This window comes from Balaenoptera borealis (assembly GCF_965194805.1).
Source record: "Balaenoptera borealis genome assembly, chromosome: 14".
NCBI classification, from domain to species: Eukaryota; Metazoa; Chordata; class Mammalia; order Artiodactyla; family Balaenopteridae; genus Balaenoptera; species Balaenoptera borealis.
The window spans coordinates 11,776,951-11,794,726 of NC_138875.1; the positions used below are offsets into that span (position 1 = coordinate 11,776,951).

At 37.3% G+C, this 17,776-nt stretch overlaps 1 protein-coding gene across 1 annotated transcript in view; it reads left to right on the forward strand.

Annotated features, from left to right (window-relative positions):
* Window positions 1-17,776, forward strand: part of LOC309611270 (uncharacterized protein) — a gene marked incomplete at its 5' end in the record, with an annotated part of 233,127 nt that overhangs the window by 200,499 nt on the left and 14,852 nt on the right. The window lies entirely within an intron of this gene.

Consider the following 17,776-nt stretch of genomic DNA (forward strand, 5'->3'; position numbering starts at 1 on the left):
ATTAGACAATAGAAGATGAGTGACAAATTACCGAGGAATTAAGCTCAGAACAAGAGAATTTGAATCCTGGCTCAACCACTTACCAGATTGTGCCACCTTTGGAAAGACCATTGGCCTCTCTAAACCTTGGCCTCCACCTCTGAAAATGAACATAATTATAATCCCTACCTCAGAAGGGTCTTAAAAGGTTAAATAAGTGAAGTAATATATGTAGAAAGCTCTTTGAATGAATAGTATACACAAGTAATTACTATTTTACTAGTGTACACATACTAATTACTATGATATGTATATGTATATACATGTACCCACAAATATTCTATAAATATTTATTGAATATATGTGTGTATATATTACTTACATCCTTATCACACATTATAAACCATATACAACAAAACCAAACCCACTCACACAGAACAATCGCAACCTGGAGAATGACTGCCCCAATAATGGACTATCCATTATTTATTAGGAAGCAGTAATTGAAGAAAATGAAAAGATATTGGAGTCAGCAAGGTTTGTGTTTTGCCCGGCCCCCTGCTGATTCCCCACTGTGCTTGGCCGTCGCTCTTTTCACCACTCATTAGCACTCCAGTCCAAAGGAAGAGCAGGTTGTTTCCAAGGCTTGCATTAACCTCACCATCTCCAAATTGTTTGCACATTTTCCTGCTTTGATACAATCTAAAATCTATTCCTCTCCAGAAACTCTGTTGAGCAAAGCACAACCGTTTAAGTCAGAGTCTCATTTTGGATTCTGTCTAAATGTTCAGTTAGCACTCAGACTAGCAGAAAGGAGATGTTATGGAGGCTTCCCATTCTTTCCCACATCAAGTTAAGCGTTATCTCTCATACTCCTGAAACACTGTGTGTACTGTCAAGCGTTGATACTATTCTTTTTTATTTTTTTAATTTTTATTTATTTATTTTTAATTTTATTATTTATGGCTGTGTTGGGTCTTCATTTCTGTGCGAGGGCTTTCTCTAGTTGCGGCAAGTGGGGGCCCCTCTTCATCGTGGTGCGTGGGCCTCTCACTATCGCGGCCTCTCTTGTTGCAGAGCACAGGCTCCAGACGCGCAGGCTCAGTAATTGTGGCTCACGGGCCTAGTTGCTCCACGCCATGTGGGATCTTCCCAGACCAGGGCTCGATCCCGCGTTCCCTGCATTGGCAGGCAGATTCTCAACCACTGCGCCACCAGGGAAGCCCGATACTATTCTTTTTTAAAATTTATTTTGTTGAAGTGTGGTTGATTTACAATGTTGTGTTAATTTCTACTGTACAGCAGACTGATTTGGTTCAACATGTATATACATTCTTTTTCATATTCTTTTCCATTATGGCTTATCACAAGGTATTGAATATAGTTCCCTGTGCTATACAGTAGGGTCTTGTTGCTTAGCCATTCTATATATTAGTTTGCATCTGCTAATCCCAAACACTCGATCCATCCCTCCCCAACTTCTCCTCCCCCTTGGCAACCACAAGTCTGTTCTCTATGTCTGTGAGTCTGTTTCTGTTTTTTAGATAGGTTCATTTGTGCCATATTTTAGATTCCACATATAAGTGATATCATATGCTATTTGTCTTTCTCTTTCTGACTTACTTCACTTAGTATGATCATCTCCAGGTCCATCCATGTTGTTGCAAATGGCATTATTTCATTCTTTTTTGTGGCTAAGTCGTATTCCATCTGTTGATGGACATTTAGGTTGTTTCCATGTCTTGGCTATTGTGAATAGTGCTGCTATGGACATTGGGGTGTATGTATCTTTTTGAATTATAGTTTTGTCCAGATATATGCCTTGATTGGGATTGCTGGATCATATGGCAGCTCTATTTTTAGTTTTATGAGGAACCTCCTTACTGTTCTCCATAGTGGCTGCACCAATTGACATTCCCACCAACAGTGCAAGAGGGTTCCCTTTTCCCCACGCCCTCTCCAGCATTTGTTATTTGCAGAGTTTTTAAATGATGGCTATTCTGACCAATGTGAGGTGGTACCTCATTGTAGTTTTGAGTTGAATTTCTCTGATAATTAGTGATGTTGAGCATCTTTTCATGCACTTGTTGGCCATCTGTATGTCTTCTTTGGAGAAATGTCTATTTAGGTCTCCTCCCCATTTTTGGGCAGATTGGGTTGCTGTTTCTTTGTCATTGAGTTGTATGAGCTGTTTGTATAATTTGGAAAGCATTGATCCTATTCTATGATGACTGCACTTTAATTTTTTTCATTCACCATGCTTGGAATCATTTATGCAAGTGTTAGTATGTCTAATGAATAAAAAATGAGTGCTATAGACTGAATGTTTGTGTCCCCCCAGATTCATATTTTGACATCCTAAGGCCCAATGTGATGATATTACGAGGTAGGGGCTATGAAGGTGATTAAGTCAGGAGAATGGAGCTCTCATGAGTGGGATTAGTGCCCTTATAAATAAAATAAAATAAAAAACCCTTGGACAGCTCCCTTGCTCCTTCCGCCACGTGAAGATACAGCAAAGAAAGGGCCTTCTATGAACGAGGAAGCAGGTTCTCACCAGACATGGAATCTGCCAGATCTGAACTTCCCAGCCTCCAAAACTGTGAGAAATGAATGTTATTTATAAGCCACCCAGTCTATGGTACTTTTGTTATAACAGCTCAAAGTACTGAGGCAGAAATGAGTTCACATTTATCTAGGGTTGAAACAGAGCTTCTGAAATATTTTAACTGTTTGACTCTCATTTTTTTACTCCAGTCATTCACTTTTTACATATTTTCATCCCATTCAGTAACCAAGATGAAAAACAGAGGAGGAAAGAAGGGACACCTTTTCCATTCTCCAGACAGAAGGGGTGAATGAGAAAATAAATGAATGATCAAAATAACAGCATTCCTATTTTCTGATCTGAACGTCTCAGACGTGCCTGATTATTTGAATCATCTGTGATCATTAAAACAGCTGACTCCCAGCCCTTTCTCCCTTCCCCCAAATAACCTAGTATCCTAACCTCCAGGGGATGAGCCTGAACTACTTGTGTGTTTAGATTTTTAACAAGTACCCTAGGTGATTCTTTAATTAAGCAAATTTGGATAACTTGTCTAAAGGAAGAAAGGGATGCTCAAACTTTTTACCTGTGTTAGACAATTTTGAATGTATTGTACACAGACTTTTAACGTAGAGCCAGCAAATACAGTTTTAGTTGTATTTCTGACTTTAAGGGGTGACAGATTGGAGGAAGAGAAATGATAAATCCAAGACTATTGCTGAACCTCAAGGTCCTGAGTCTTATGGGGAAAAACGGTGGGAACTTCTCTTGATACCTGAGTTTAGAGAGTTCCAGAAAGGAGTGGTGGACTCCACATATTATGATCTGCAAAGAGCTCCCTCGAAGAGCATGAGAGGTCACCCTCCACCAAAACTGAAAAGAAGAGACAGATTGGAATGTGGCTGTGCGTTGTGCTGTTACGCTCATTCCTTTCCCTGTAGCACTTTGGGAATCTTAAAGAATTTTTTTGAGAGGCAAGAAATTTTTTTTAAAAATTACCTTTGAAAAAGCCAGAGCTGCCCTCAAGGAACAATGGACTGTGCTGATTTAATGTAGCCACAAGCTTTGTGAGGAGGGGAGTACTCCTGGATGGACACCAGAATCACCATATGTTTTTACCAGGAATTTCTTGGAACTGTCTACATTATTAGCCCAAGATTTTCCAGGAAGCTGCTGCCCATAAAAGTGAGATGAACTGCTGAGAGGATCCCCCTGGGCCACTGAGCAACTGCCAAGGGAGGGGGGTCCTCTCGAAGTTTCCAGTATGTTGTGCTTCTGCCATTGGCAGGAACCCTTATAGAGTGGAGCTTCAGTTGGAAGGTGCACAGAAAACATCAGACCAAGGGGGTACCAACTGGTATTATCTGGTCTCTCCCATATCATCCCAAGTAATTCTGAACATCCTGGAGGAAATGAAAGATTCAAGGTATATCAAGGTATATCTTACATAACTGCATAATTCCACCCATCAACCATCCATCATTCTTCAAACATCAGATATTTACAGAGCTTCTAGACATTGCCCAAATATTTTCTGGATGCCAGAGATAAAGTAGTAGGAAGGAAGTAGATAGCTGCATTTTTACCAGGATTGAGCTTCTTCCAGACAAGTACACAAGAGAAGGTAAAGGGGTAATTGGAAGTATGGACCATGTACCCTGCAGTGGATGAGGAAAAAGGGGTGGACCACAGGTGTAACAAATGGTCAGGAAAGTAAAGGTTTTAGGAGCAATAAGTTGAAGGTCTTTGAGAATGTGGAAATTAGATAGAGCAAAATGGATAGAAGGTGATAGTCAATGAGCGGGATTCTTAAAATCAAGGTCTAGAACTCATGAATTTATTGTGATGAACAAGGAAGGATGCGACCACAGTTGAGGGAGGCAGCATGTGGAAAAATAATTTACTGAAAGTAAGGAGGCCAAGGAATAAAGAGAACAGAATCCCGGATATATTGTTCATGTGGATACTAAATATACCTTAATGGGGCATCCTGAGTAGGTCTGAAGGTTCTGGAACTCTCAGGTACTGTCTTGAACCAGGTTTGCAATATCTGAATTTCTAGTGATGGATATGGAAAAATAATATGTCTAGAAACTATGAGCGACACTCTAGAAACTGTTATAAGTTCAGTAAACATGCATATTGGAAATGTGCAAATGCCTACCTCTTGAAATATATCTTCAACCTATCTAAAGGAGCACCTAAAATTCTCACCATTGAGTTTCTCCTTCAGATAAAGATCCTCTGTCTCCAGAGGACTTGCTACAGAGTAAATGTATTATCTATCACAGGAAGCATATAGTAGGACATTCATAGGACATTGTCATTCATAGGACGTTATCATGATAATTTAACAGATTGGCTAGCTGTCACCTAGTCTCGAACAAGGCTCAAGAAAATCAAGTAACTGGAAAAGCAAGAAGAAGAAGGCAAAGGAAAGGCTAGCTAGGTATGGAAGCTTACCCTAGGTAGCCCTGATTGCCCCCACTGCCTACAGGGTAGAAGGAAGCTCTGGGAAACAGCAAAGCATACTAGAGAGCACATAGCTCATTTGTAAAATGGAGATAATACCTCTCGGAGTAAGACGTTTAAGCAAAATGACATAAGTCAAATACCTGGTGCACATTAGGTGGTCTGTAAATATCAGCCCAGTTATTCATCTGCTCTTCTTAAACAATGCATATTCGCATTCTAAGATGATTTTATCTACAAACATACATACAAAAACAAATACCCAACTGTACTTAGTGATATACGTGCTGAAGTATTCAGGAGGAAACTAACATTGGCAACTTACCTTGAAATGCATCAAAAAAAAAAAAAAAAAGATGGATTGATGAATGGAATGGATAGAAGAATGTATAGATATATGATAATTATAGTAAAAATTTATTGGTAAAATCTAGGAAGTGGACATAAAAGTTTCCACTGTAAAATTCCTTCGACTTTTTTGTATACTTGAACATTTTCATAATAAATTAGCAAAAAATAAAATAAAATATTCTCTCATGTACTTTCCTTGTTTATATCCCATTTTTTAGCAAAATGTTGAAATTCTTTCTTTACAGTCCTTACTGATGAACATTTTGGAAATGGCTACATCAAAGGTTGAAACAAATGCATTTTCATTAATAGAGGAACATATGTTCAGCCCTTAGGAAGTGCGTGTGAAGAAACATTTAATATTGCAGGGCTTCTTGTCACTTCTCAATAGTTGTCAGCCTGTCAACTCCACATCCCAGGTGCGCAGAAAACTGTAATTTCCGGAGCTCTCTGACTGAGGGCATAGTGAAGCATACAGCTCACCTCACAGAAATATTACAGAAACCTGCTTTCCATAAAGAGACAGAAAAAACTAAACGGATCTAAAAAGACCGATATTTTAGTTGTTCAGGTGGTCATGTTTCATGGCTCCCACAAATGCAATACATTTTTATAAATCTAGAGCTCCTCTCCCCCATCCAGTTTGTATACCAAGGAATCCTGTCTTACAAATATTCAAAAATTTCCACGTAATAACATCAGTCCCCAAAGGATGCTTTTAATTCAGCATCCTAACTTTAAAAGGTAAAAGAAGAAAGAAATGATGTGTGATACCGTTGTGGAATTTATAACTCCTTCTTCCTGGAAACATACCCCTCACTCCACACTTTCCTGGTTTTCCTCCTTATTTCTCCTGATCCCTTACTTTGGGAGCGCTCCAAGGCTCAGTTTTGGAGTCTCTTCCTTTTCCTATTTACATTCACAATTAAGGTGATCACATGTAGTTTTACGAGTTCTTAAATGTCCTCTAAGTGCTGATAATCAAAATATGTCTTTTCAGCCCAGACCTCTCTCCTGATTTCCAGACATGTAGACTCAATTGTCTACTTGGAACATCCAATTATATGTCTAATAGTCATATTAAACTTAGTATGTTGACACTAAGCTCTTGATCTTCCCCCCAAATTTGCTTCTCTTAAGGTCCCTATTTGTGTTGACTGTGAGTCCAACCTTACAGATGCTCAGGCAATCTTCCTTCTTTCTCACGCATCTGTCAATCAATCCTGACAACTCCACCTTCTCAATATATCCAGAGTCCAGCTACTCATCACACCCTACATTGCTTCTCCCTTGGGCTGAGCTGCCATTATTTCCCCTGTGAATTATTAGAACCACCTAAACTGATACTCCTGCTTCTGCCCTCCGCCTTCCATCTATTCTCAATCCAACAACCAGAAGGATCTTGTTAAGTATGAGTTGAGGTACCTCACTCTTCTGTTCAAAGTACTCTACTGGGTTCCATTTTCATACAAAATAAAACCCAAAGTCGTAAGAGTCTGCAAGTCCCCAATTTGGTCCCCCAGTCCAACTTAATCTCCTACTACCCTTCCCCTCGTTTTCTGATCTCCACCTACGCTGCATTTCTTGTCACTGAACATTCCTCCTCAGTGACTTCACTTCACGTTGACCATTCATTTCCTCTGAGGCTCTTGCATTCACAAGGCTTGCTCTCTCACCTCCTTGGAGATCTTTGCGCAAGGTCAGTGTAGCCAACTGGTCTAACCTGACTGTTCTATTTAAAACTTCATGGGTCTACTCCTTTCTAATGCTTCCTACTGAAACAGGAGGGAAGCGGGAAGGGCACAACCTTTGAAAGAATGATGTAGCCCGAGGACATGACATAAACTGATTAGAACCAAATGGGTCCAAGATGGTGGACTTCCACTAGACCTTGAGCCTCAGTAGACCCTCACTGTAACACATCAGCAAGCTAAATGACACACCCACAGGCACCATGACAGTTCCAAGGCTGACCATAAGGATCAAAAAGTGGGCGGTGGCCCAATTCCTGGAAATCCCCACCCCTTCCTGAAATAGCCGGAGTTAGCCTATGAAATTACCCACTCCTATAAAAACTGACAACCCCATACACTGGTGCCTTTCTCACCTTCTGAGATGGCCCACACTCTGTCTGTGGAGTGTGCTTCTCTCTAAATAAACCCACTTCTTACCCATCACTTTGTCTCTCACTGAATTCTTTCTGTGATGAGACATCAAGAACCTGAGCTTCATTAAGTCCTGAAACCAGGTGTGTGATCTCAGTTGGAAGACCGTGGGTTTTGGCCAGGTTCGAGCCCCGGCCGCGTGGGTTCAAGTCCCAATCTGAGGTGCACGGTTTCACTACCATCTTTGCTTTAATTTCCTCTGTAGCACTTATCAAACATCTAATACACCATGTATCTATTTTCTGCCTTTACTGCTACATTAGAATATAAAGCTCATGAGGGCAGGACTTTTTGCCTGTTTCGTTCTCTGCTGTATCCCTAAACCCTAGAAAAGTTGCTGTAAACAGGTGTTTTTAAATGAATGAACAGATTGAGAACTTAACCTTACAAACGCAATACCATCTACATCAATCAAGAATAGCATAAAAGGTCACAAACCTCAAATCTTTCTATTTCAGCCTAGTCAAATCTGTTTTAACAACTTAATTCAGTCTCACCGGCTACTCTGATAGAGATCAGGAAGAGAAGGCTATTCATGCACATTCCTTAACTCTTTTTCTTTGTCTTTTTTAAATTGCTGATACCACTGATAACAGTTTATCTTATTTATCCAACCAAGGAAATATCTAGCCTCTATTTCCCTTGCTTCTAATCTCAAGTGATCATATGAAACTCTAAATTCTCCAGGTAATTTATTTGACTTTGTCACTGTCTTAAACTGACCTAACCCAATTTGATTGTCAGAACCTTTGGTAAATATCAGTAGCCTTCACAGACAAAGATAATTCATAGCAATACACCCATGCTCACATCACTGCTACCAGATAATGTTTGGCAATGAAAGCAAATCTCATGCAAAATATCCACGCTGTATATTGGTAATAACACCAATATGAAGACTCTTATTAGTAAGTAGGCCCAGACCTACAGCATGTTCATAGTTCAGAAAAGCTGTCTTTGTTGCTCTCTGACACATCAACTAGCACCTTGTAAGAAGGCTGGTTCAAAAGTGGGCACTGCCTTGTTCTTAAGTAAGATAAGCAAGATTTGTAGTTGGATGGGACACCTGGGTCTTCCCAGCAGGGGAGTTATACACCGCCAGTAAGTTCCTGACCTCAAGGGCTGAACAAACGGAACAAAGTAAGGACTGTTGAGTTTGCAGATATTTATACAATATTCACTCAAGGACAATAGGTCTGTTGTTTTAACTCCTAACAGATCACATCACCGGTCTTTAAACATCACTAATTCTGTCAATCACAGGGTAAATAGCCAGACAACATTGTTAATACAGTTTTGGTTAATTTTTCAGTATATGTACACATTATACTACTTAACTAGAATATTCTAAATAAATCAGCACAAATACAATGAATATAACACTCAGGACAGATGTAGTCCAAGATCCAATAGAGCTTGACAGAATGTCACCATGCAAATTATTTCCTCTAAATGTTTAACTGCCACAACTTTATTTATACAAAGGTACCCAAAAGGCTACTTGGAATCATGGAATAAATTTTAATGGAGGAAGAAGGACTAAGGTAAAATCATTAGACACATGGGAATTTTAGAATTGAAGAAAATTTGGAGACACTCCCATCCACACCATTGTAACTATAGCCAAAGAAATAGACCAAAAATGTTAAGAAATGTGTCCTATTTCACAAAGTGACTTGAAGAGAAGAGCAAAGTCTGGAATCTAGAACTTTGATTCCCAGTCTGCTGTTTTTTGTTTGTTTGTTTTTTGTTTTCCAAAATCCTACTAGAAGTTGACATGTTTTCCGAAATACTGGGAAAAAACCCTTGGTCAAAAGAAAATTGAGTAATTCTACTACTTGTTAATTTATTTTTCAAACTCTCACCCATTCCACTTTTGAAGACTAGAATATGCCTGCCTGGGTTATTCAATAAATCGAGGATAATAAAGGACTCCATCCAACAGGGAAAGGGGAGACAATGAGTGCTCAGCGAGCACAACGTATCACTCACTCAGCGTTAAGATTTCTTTATCAGACTATTCTCCAAACATGTGGGCAAGACAGGTCCTTGGAGGCCATTAAATGGAGGACTTATAAGTTGGGGAGATGGCACAGAAGCGGACTAGAGTACACACAAACACAAACAGGAACCCACCATCCCATTAGTGTGCCAGCCGCTGCGCAAATTCATCTTCAGATATCAACTTGCAGGGGCTGCAGATGGGCTGCAGATGGAATTTGACATAAAGTAATTGTTTTATTGAACCAGCACAATGTCAACAAATGTAAAAAGTGAATTAAAGACACCACTCTCTACTGACTTTTGCCTCACTTTTGTGTGTATTTGTCTTACCTGACTGGTCCTTGCAGGCATGTGAGTCTGTAGCTTTTGTGTACAGCATTGTGATTAAAACCATCTAGAGAACTCTGAGTGAGAATCTCAGCCTATCCAACTGCTATTTTTGTGACCTTGGACAGGTTCTTAACCTCTCTCTGGTCCAGGTTCCTCACTGATGGTATAGGAGAAATGATAGTAACAGGTACCTGGATTTCTTCTTTACCTGAGGTAAAGTACTTAGCATGTTCTTTGCCATGTTAGCATCTGTTGAGCTTTTACGATGTGCCACTCTGTTAAAGCAATTACATGCATTATCTCATTTATAAGGTAAACATTATTATTCTCTCCTTTATACACATAAGGAAAGTGAGGCTTACAATCTGTATTCTTTTGCCAAAGTTTCCACAATTAGTAAATAGCAGAGCCAGGATTTGAACCAAAGCAGTCTGGTATCAGAGTTCAATTCTTAACCAATAGACTATGTGGAGGCTCAGCTAGCTTCCATTAGCGTTAACATACTTGCATGTCATTATTACTCAGCTGTTCTGTATTTCCCAGGAAACATGTGGCTTCAATTTTCTAAAATTTTTCTAAGATAAGTAATAGCTGCATTTTTATATGAGTCAACCTGCAAAAATATTATTTTTCTCTCACCCCTGGCTCCATGTATAACAGCTGATATGCACAGCACAGGGAGATCAGCTCCGTGCTTTGTGACCACCTAGAGGGGTGGGGTAGGGAGGGAGGGAGGGAGATGCAAGAGGGAGGAGATATGGGCATATATGTATATGTATAGCTGATTCACTTTGTTATAAAGCAGAAACTAACATACCATTGTAAAGCAGTTATACTCCAATAAAGATGTTAAAAAAAAAAATCCCAGAACCAAAAGCAAAAAAAAATGTATACTTTTATATATTTAAAAATAAAGTCTTTTACTATTAGACAAAGTACCTTGAGCCACTTTTGTGCAGTTTTCACTCTCTTTTTGTTATATGTATTATTTATTTTTTAGATGGAACCTAAGTTCCTTTTTTGTTTTTGAAATCTTTAAGTTTTAAAGTATTTCCATTTATACTTACTTTGTATTGTGTCTAAAATATATGCCATCCACTTTAGTTTCCTACCTAGAAACAGTACTCATGAAAAAATTGTGCATTATTTGTTGCTTTAAATAGTTCTCCTTTTTGTCATAGGTTTTGCTATATTTTTAATATTTGACTGAAAATACTTAACGGTCTGCTTTGACCTTGCTCTTTATGAGTTCAAACAAATTTGTAATTATTCTATTTTTACAAGTATGTTTTGCACTATCCAGAATAAAGTGCAATTATAATAATAAAAGTATTGAACTTTCACTTCACTTTGATAGTCAAAATCCATCTCCTGACATCCTGACACATTTGAACAAATAAAGGTTAAAAATACGACTGTATATCCAACAATAACCTCCCACACATCATGAAAAAATAAGGCATCAAAGACCTCGGAGATAAGAAGCCTGTGTTCCAATTATTGTTGGGGTTTTATATCATCTTAATATTTCTTTTGAAAAAATTTCAAAACCACTCATGGTCTCCACTTTCTTATCTATTAGATATTGATGATAATTCCTGCCTTACCTCTTTACAGAATTTGTAAATGTAGTTTATTAAGTACCACTGACATTCCTGATATCTACTAGATGCTTCTTCATATTCACTCAAATATACATTAATTAGAAGCAAGTTTTGTTATCTCTACATCATAGAGGAAGAGACAGAGATTCAGAGAAATTAAATAGTCTTACTGGTAGGTGGCGGAATGTGGGTTTATCTTGCCAGTCTGATGATAAGAGCTGATCCAGTATGTACAGAGTTGAGGAAACAGAAGTGTATTTTGGTTTTATTTTGCTTTATCTGTTTTAGTCTAATCTATATCTTACTAAAAACTAAAGTTTCCTATGTATTGATAAGAATTTTTCAAAATCCTCATACACTGAAACATATTGACCCCTATTTGAGCATCAATAGGCATTTCTGATGCTACAGTTTGACATTCTTTCATAATTTCAAAGAATCAAACATGGTCATAAGATATAAAATTTGATAATTGGAACGTCCCATAGTGATCATTTAGCTCAATTGTTTCATTCAACAAAAGACAAACTTTTTTTTTTTAAGTCAAGGCAATTATTCTAAGTCTCTTGCATCTAGATCAATAGTGCTGCCACAGGAAAAGTCTACCTGTTTTCAAAATACTTGTAGTTTAATACTTCTCTTTCATAACATTTAATGCCAGCAGGCTATCATTCCACATGTTCAATTTAGAAGTAAAGAATCCCATACTCAGCCAGATGATTTATCTTGTATGAAGACAACAGAGAGGCAATTTCAGACAAAGACAGAATGAACATCTTTCTTGAAGCATAACCTTCTTGAAAAAATTCATGAAGGTATTAGTAAATCTAAGAATATACGAATGACCACTCTGCTTTTTAAATGTTATTTGTTTATTTATGCCCTTATTATTTTATTTCCCTTAGCGTTTTGTTTTTTTTTTTTTACATCTTTATTGGAGTATAATTGCTTTACAGTGGTGTGTTAGTTTCTGCTGTATAACAAAGTGCATCAGCTATACATAAACATATATGCCCATATCTCCTCCCTCTTGCGTCTCCCTCCCTCACACCCTCCCTACCCCACCCCTCTGGGTGGTTACAAAGCAGGGAGCTAATCTCCCTGTGCTATGCAGCTGCTTCTGACTAGCTATCTGTTTTACATTTGGTAGTGTGTATATGTACATGCCACTCTCTCACGGGCGTCCCAGCTTACCCTTCCCCCTCCCTGTGTCCTCAAGTCCATTCTCTACATCTGCATCTTTATTCCTGTCTTGCCCCTAGGTTCTTCAGAACCATTTTTTTTTCCTTTAGATTCCATATATATGTGTTAGCATACGGTATTTGTTTTTCTCTTTCTTCTGACTTAGTTCACTCTGTATGACAGACTCTAAGTCTCCCTTAGCGTTTTTAAAAATGTAAACTTAATGTTCTTCAAATTCCCCATATTTTACAGAGAGACACATTCTCTACTGAGACACAGTGCTTACACATAGCTGAGTCAGCCTTATATACTTTACCCCTGACATCCACAATACACCCCATGGACTGTGGTTCTGGATGTGAAACACTGTACATGTTCACCAGGCAATCGAGGCTCATATTCTTATACTATGCAATAAAGTGCTATCACATAATGACCATAAATAATGAGGTATTGGCTTCTTGCCAAAAATGCATAGGGGATAAAATTAGTTTTCTGTCAGATAGAAAAGTTTCTTTCTTAGACTTCTGTCTGAAATATCAAACTTTTATTAAAAGCCAAATTATTTTATGGGAGAATTTTTCTTGTGTTTGAAAGTTAAATAAAATTCTTTAAAAATTAAATGTCATCATCACAAGTTATTTTTGTTGTACGTTCTGTGTTTTGTTTTTACATCTCTTTTTTTTCTGGATTCATTCTTAGGTTTTTTTTTTTTAATAGATCTTTATTGGAGTATAATTGCTTCACAATACTGTGTTAGTTTCTGTTGTACAACAAAGTGAATCAGCCATATGCACACATATATCCCCATATCCCCTCCCTCTTGAGCCAGCTTCCCCCTCACACCCCATGTCCTCAAGACCGTTCTCTATGTCTACCTCTTTAATCCTGCTATATCTTTTTTTAAATGTGTTTTTTTATTGAAGTACAGTTGATTTACAATGTTGTGTTAATTTCTGTTCTATAGCAAAGTGATTCTGTTATACATATATATGTATATATATATATTCTTTTTCATATTCTTTTCCATTATGGTTTATCACAAGATATTGAATATAGTTCCCTGTGCTACAGAGTAGGCCCTTGTTGTTTATCCATTCTATAGATAATAGGTTGCATCTGCTAATCCCAAACTCGCAATCCACCCTTCCCCCACTGCCTCTTCCCCTTGGCAACCACAAGTCTCTTCTTAAGATTGGGTGGAAATTAAGGGGAATAAAAGGCCCACTCCATGAACAGGTCTGTGTCTGTGAGTCTGTTGCTGTTTCATAAATAAGTTCATTTTTGTCATATTTTAGATTCCACATATAAGTGATATCATATGGTATTTGTCTTTCTCTTTCTGCCTTACTTCATTTAGTATGATAATCTCTAGGTCCATCCATGTTGCAGCAAATGGCATTATTTCCTTCTTTTTTATGGCTGAGTAATATTCCATTGTGTATATATACCACATCGTCATTATCCATTCATCTGTTGATGGACATTTAGGTTGTTTCCATGTCTTAGCTATTGTAAATAGTGCTACTATGAACATTGGGATGCAAGTATCTTTTCGAATTAGAGTTTTCATCTTTTCCAAATATATGTCCAGGAGTGGGATTGCTGGATCATATGGTAACTCTATTTTTAGTTTTTTAAGGAACCTCCATACTATATTCCATAGTGGCTGCACCAACTGACATTCCCACCAACAGTGTAAGAGGGTTCCCTTTTCTCCACACCCTTTCCAGCATTTGTTATTTGTAGACTTTTTAATGATGTTCATTCTGACTGGTGTGAGGTGGTACCTCATGGTGGTTTTGATTTGCGTTTCTCTAACAATTAGCGATGTTGAACATCTTTTCATGTGCCTATTGCCATCTGTATGTCTTCTTTGGAGAAATGTCTGTTTAGGTCTTCTGCCCATTTTTTGAATGGGTTTTTTGTTGTTGTTGTTATTGAGTTTTATGAGCTGTTTGCATATTTTGTAAATTAAGCCCTTGTCAGTCTCATCGTTTTGTTTTTACATCTTTTGGCATTTAGAGACAACACTCAACAAATTATTACCAGCTTTGAAACATACTATCTTTATGTTTTAGCATTTTACTTATCACATTAAATTCCATTTCTATAATGTTTAATCCTTTCATGGATATGGCTGTATTATGACCAAAATGATTTTATTTTCTCCATTTTCTTGAAATGTAGAACTACATGTATTAGATATCTCCCTTTTAAAGAAATGGGACATTCTAGAATAATTAAACCAATGGAAACAAAAATTTCATTCGTGGCAAAGTTCCAATGAGACCAAATTCTCTTGCTTCCATATTAATATCTCACCTGTTCATGGAGTGGGCCTTTTATTCCCCTTAATTTCCATCCAATCTTAAACCTCCCTTTTTATAGAAAATCTTATTTGGGTCATTATCTTTATCTTATCTTTATCATTGATTCTGATTGTTCCAGAGAGAATGAAAGTATAATTTTCCAAAAGATAAAATCCTATCTCTTGCACAAATATAATATGACCACATGTAAAAGATTCTGCTTAACTCATTAATTAATAGAAAGCCAGTGAAATGTTATGATTGATTCAAAGAGCATTTCAGAAGCTAGGATAATTTATGGGATGGTAAGATTCCTGGATTAGATACAAAACTGGTACATGTCCCACAGGGCCATAAACTTTTGTGCTTATCTGTGCCATCAGAGACAAATTATTTGTATTTCCACTTTAAGTTAACATTTAGCTACACTACACCTGGGGCCTTTTGTCAAGACTAAACAGCTGGTTAAACTGTCTAGACAATTGTTGAACAGACTTCACCTCCATGTAACATTTAAAGTACATGCCACCCATCCTTTTTGCCTTTTTTTCCACTTCCACATATTTTGTATGGTATTTTTAAAAAATTTTTATTGACGTATAGTTGATTTAAAATGTTGTGTTAGTTTCAGGTGTACAGCAAAGTGAATCAGTTATACATATACATATATCCACTCTTTTTTAGATTCTTTTCCCATATAGACCATTACAGAGTGCTGAGCAGCACTATTTACAACAGCCAGGACACAGAAGCAACCTAAGTGTCCATCGACAGGTGAATGGATAAAGGAGATATGGTACATATATACAATGGAATATTACTCAGCCATAAAAGAGAATGAAATAATGCCATTTGCAGCAACATGGATGGACCTAGATATTGTCATACTGAAGTAAGACAGAGAAAGACAAATATCATAAGATATCACTTACATGTGGAATCTGAAAAAAGAGTATGAGTGAACTTATCCACTTCTACATATTTTTATCCAGAAGTAATTTCAAAACTGTGCAGCTGCTCTCAAAATTTAGGAACACATTTTTATGTACAGTCAAAAATGTGTAGGTTTCCACTTGAAAGTAACGTTATACATTTCCAGCTCGAATTCTTCATCCTTTATAGTGATTCTTCTCAGAATCTATCAAAATAGGTGTGCACACATTGAATTAAGGTAGTTATTGGATTTCGCAGGAATGTCACTGAAATGGACTTAAACATATGTGTAGCTGATGAATAATAACACTTTCTTTTTAAATTAAAAGAAGCAAAATTGACAAGTAGTGAAAGGATTGTGCCTGTGAACGGGGAGGAACACTTCCTTTAGAAAGTCCACAGGCCGAGTAGCAGTCATAACCGAATGTGAATATTTTGGACAGGAGATGGGTTTCTTTAAAGGCCATAAGATGGCTTAAGACTGTCTATAATCATTTGTACTTGTCTGATAAAACTCAATTCCAAGAAAACTTAGAGGTAATTGCTTCCACGTTTGAAATTTGTGTAATGAATTGCTGATTGAAATTCAGTGACTTTCACATGTCTGATTTTTTTCCCAGGCCAGTTTCTTTGAAGATGTATTGATGTCGAGAAAGTGATTCAAAGCTCTGAATGCTATTCAACATAGTATATGCAATTTTCAGTTCATTGAAGCAGAATTGAGCTCAAATATGTGGATTGGTATTTATATCTATAGAAAGGGAAATGTCTTCCCTTCTCTTTCAGGTTTTAATGTACAAAGTATTTTGACTACTTAAATACATTTCTTTTAATCAACTTTGAAGATAAATTAAATCAAAAACATTTGCTGAAATTATTGGAAACTTTTTTAAAACCCTTTCTGATGAAGAACTTGACTCCCTAATGGACATAGTAATAAAGAATACTGGTATTAACTTATTTACAGAACAGAAATGGACTCACAGACATAGAAAACAATCCTGTGATTACCAAAGCGAAAGGGGAGTGGGAAGGATAAACTAGGAGTTTGGGATTAACAGATACACATTACTATATATAAAATACACAACAAGGACCTACTGTATAGCACAGGGAACTATATTCAACAACTTATGATTACCTATAATGGAAAAGAATCTGAAAAAGAACACACATGTATATCTGAATCACTGTGCTGTACACCCAAAACTAACACAACATTGTAAATCAACTGTACGTCAATAAAAATTTTTTAAATAAAAAAAAAAGAATACTGGTATTTCTTGGGGGAAAAGTAGAAAATATATTTATAAACAACCACTCCTAATAATTTAAAATATATGTAAAGACAATATATACATGGAAATATGTGAAGGAGTTCTATTCCTTGTAAAAGCAGCCTAGGAGAAAACGCAATGATTCTTCTATAATCTTACGGGAAAAATGACGAGTGGGTGGGCAGGGGAGACATGAATAGTATACAGTACAGCCTCATTAAAAATCCCAGCCCTGTTACTATCCCTCTCACATGGATGGTTGTTATTCCCCCAAATTCTTCTTCTCACTCCTAAATCCCACTTCTCAAACTTTCCAAAATCCTCACTTGTACAGGCTGCTCTCCACTTTGCTCCTTTGTTGATCTTCCTGGATCTGCCTATTTCTTCTTCTAACAGTTCTCGATGCCCTTGTTACATGCTGTACATAACGAAGCCAGAGAAGAGGAAATTCCAGGTGGGCAATGTCAGGACACTCCTTAGAGATGGGGGAAGGGTGAGGTTGTTATTATTATCTATTCTATTCTATTATTTTCTACTCCCAATTATCCATGGAAGCATTTCAAGTCTTTTTTCTTTCTTTCTCCATGGTCATTAAGACAGAAGAAACAAGAAAACTGGA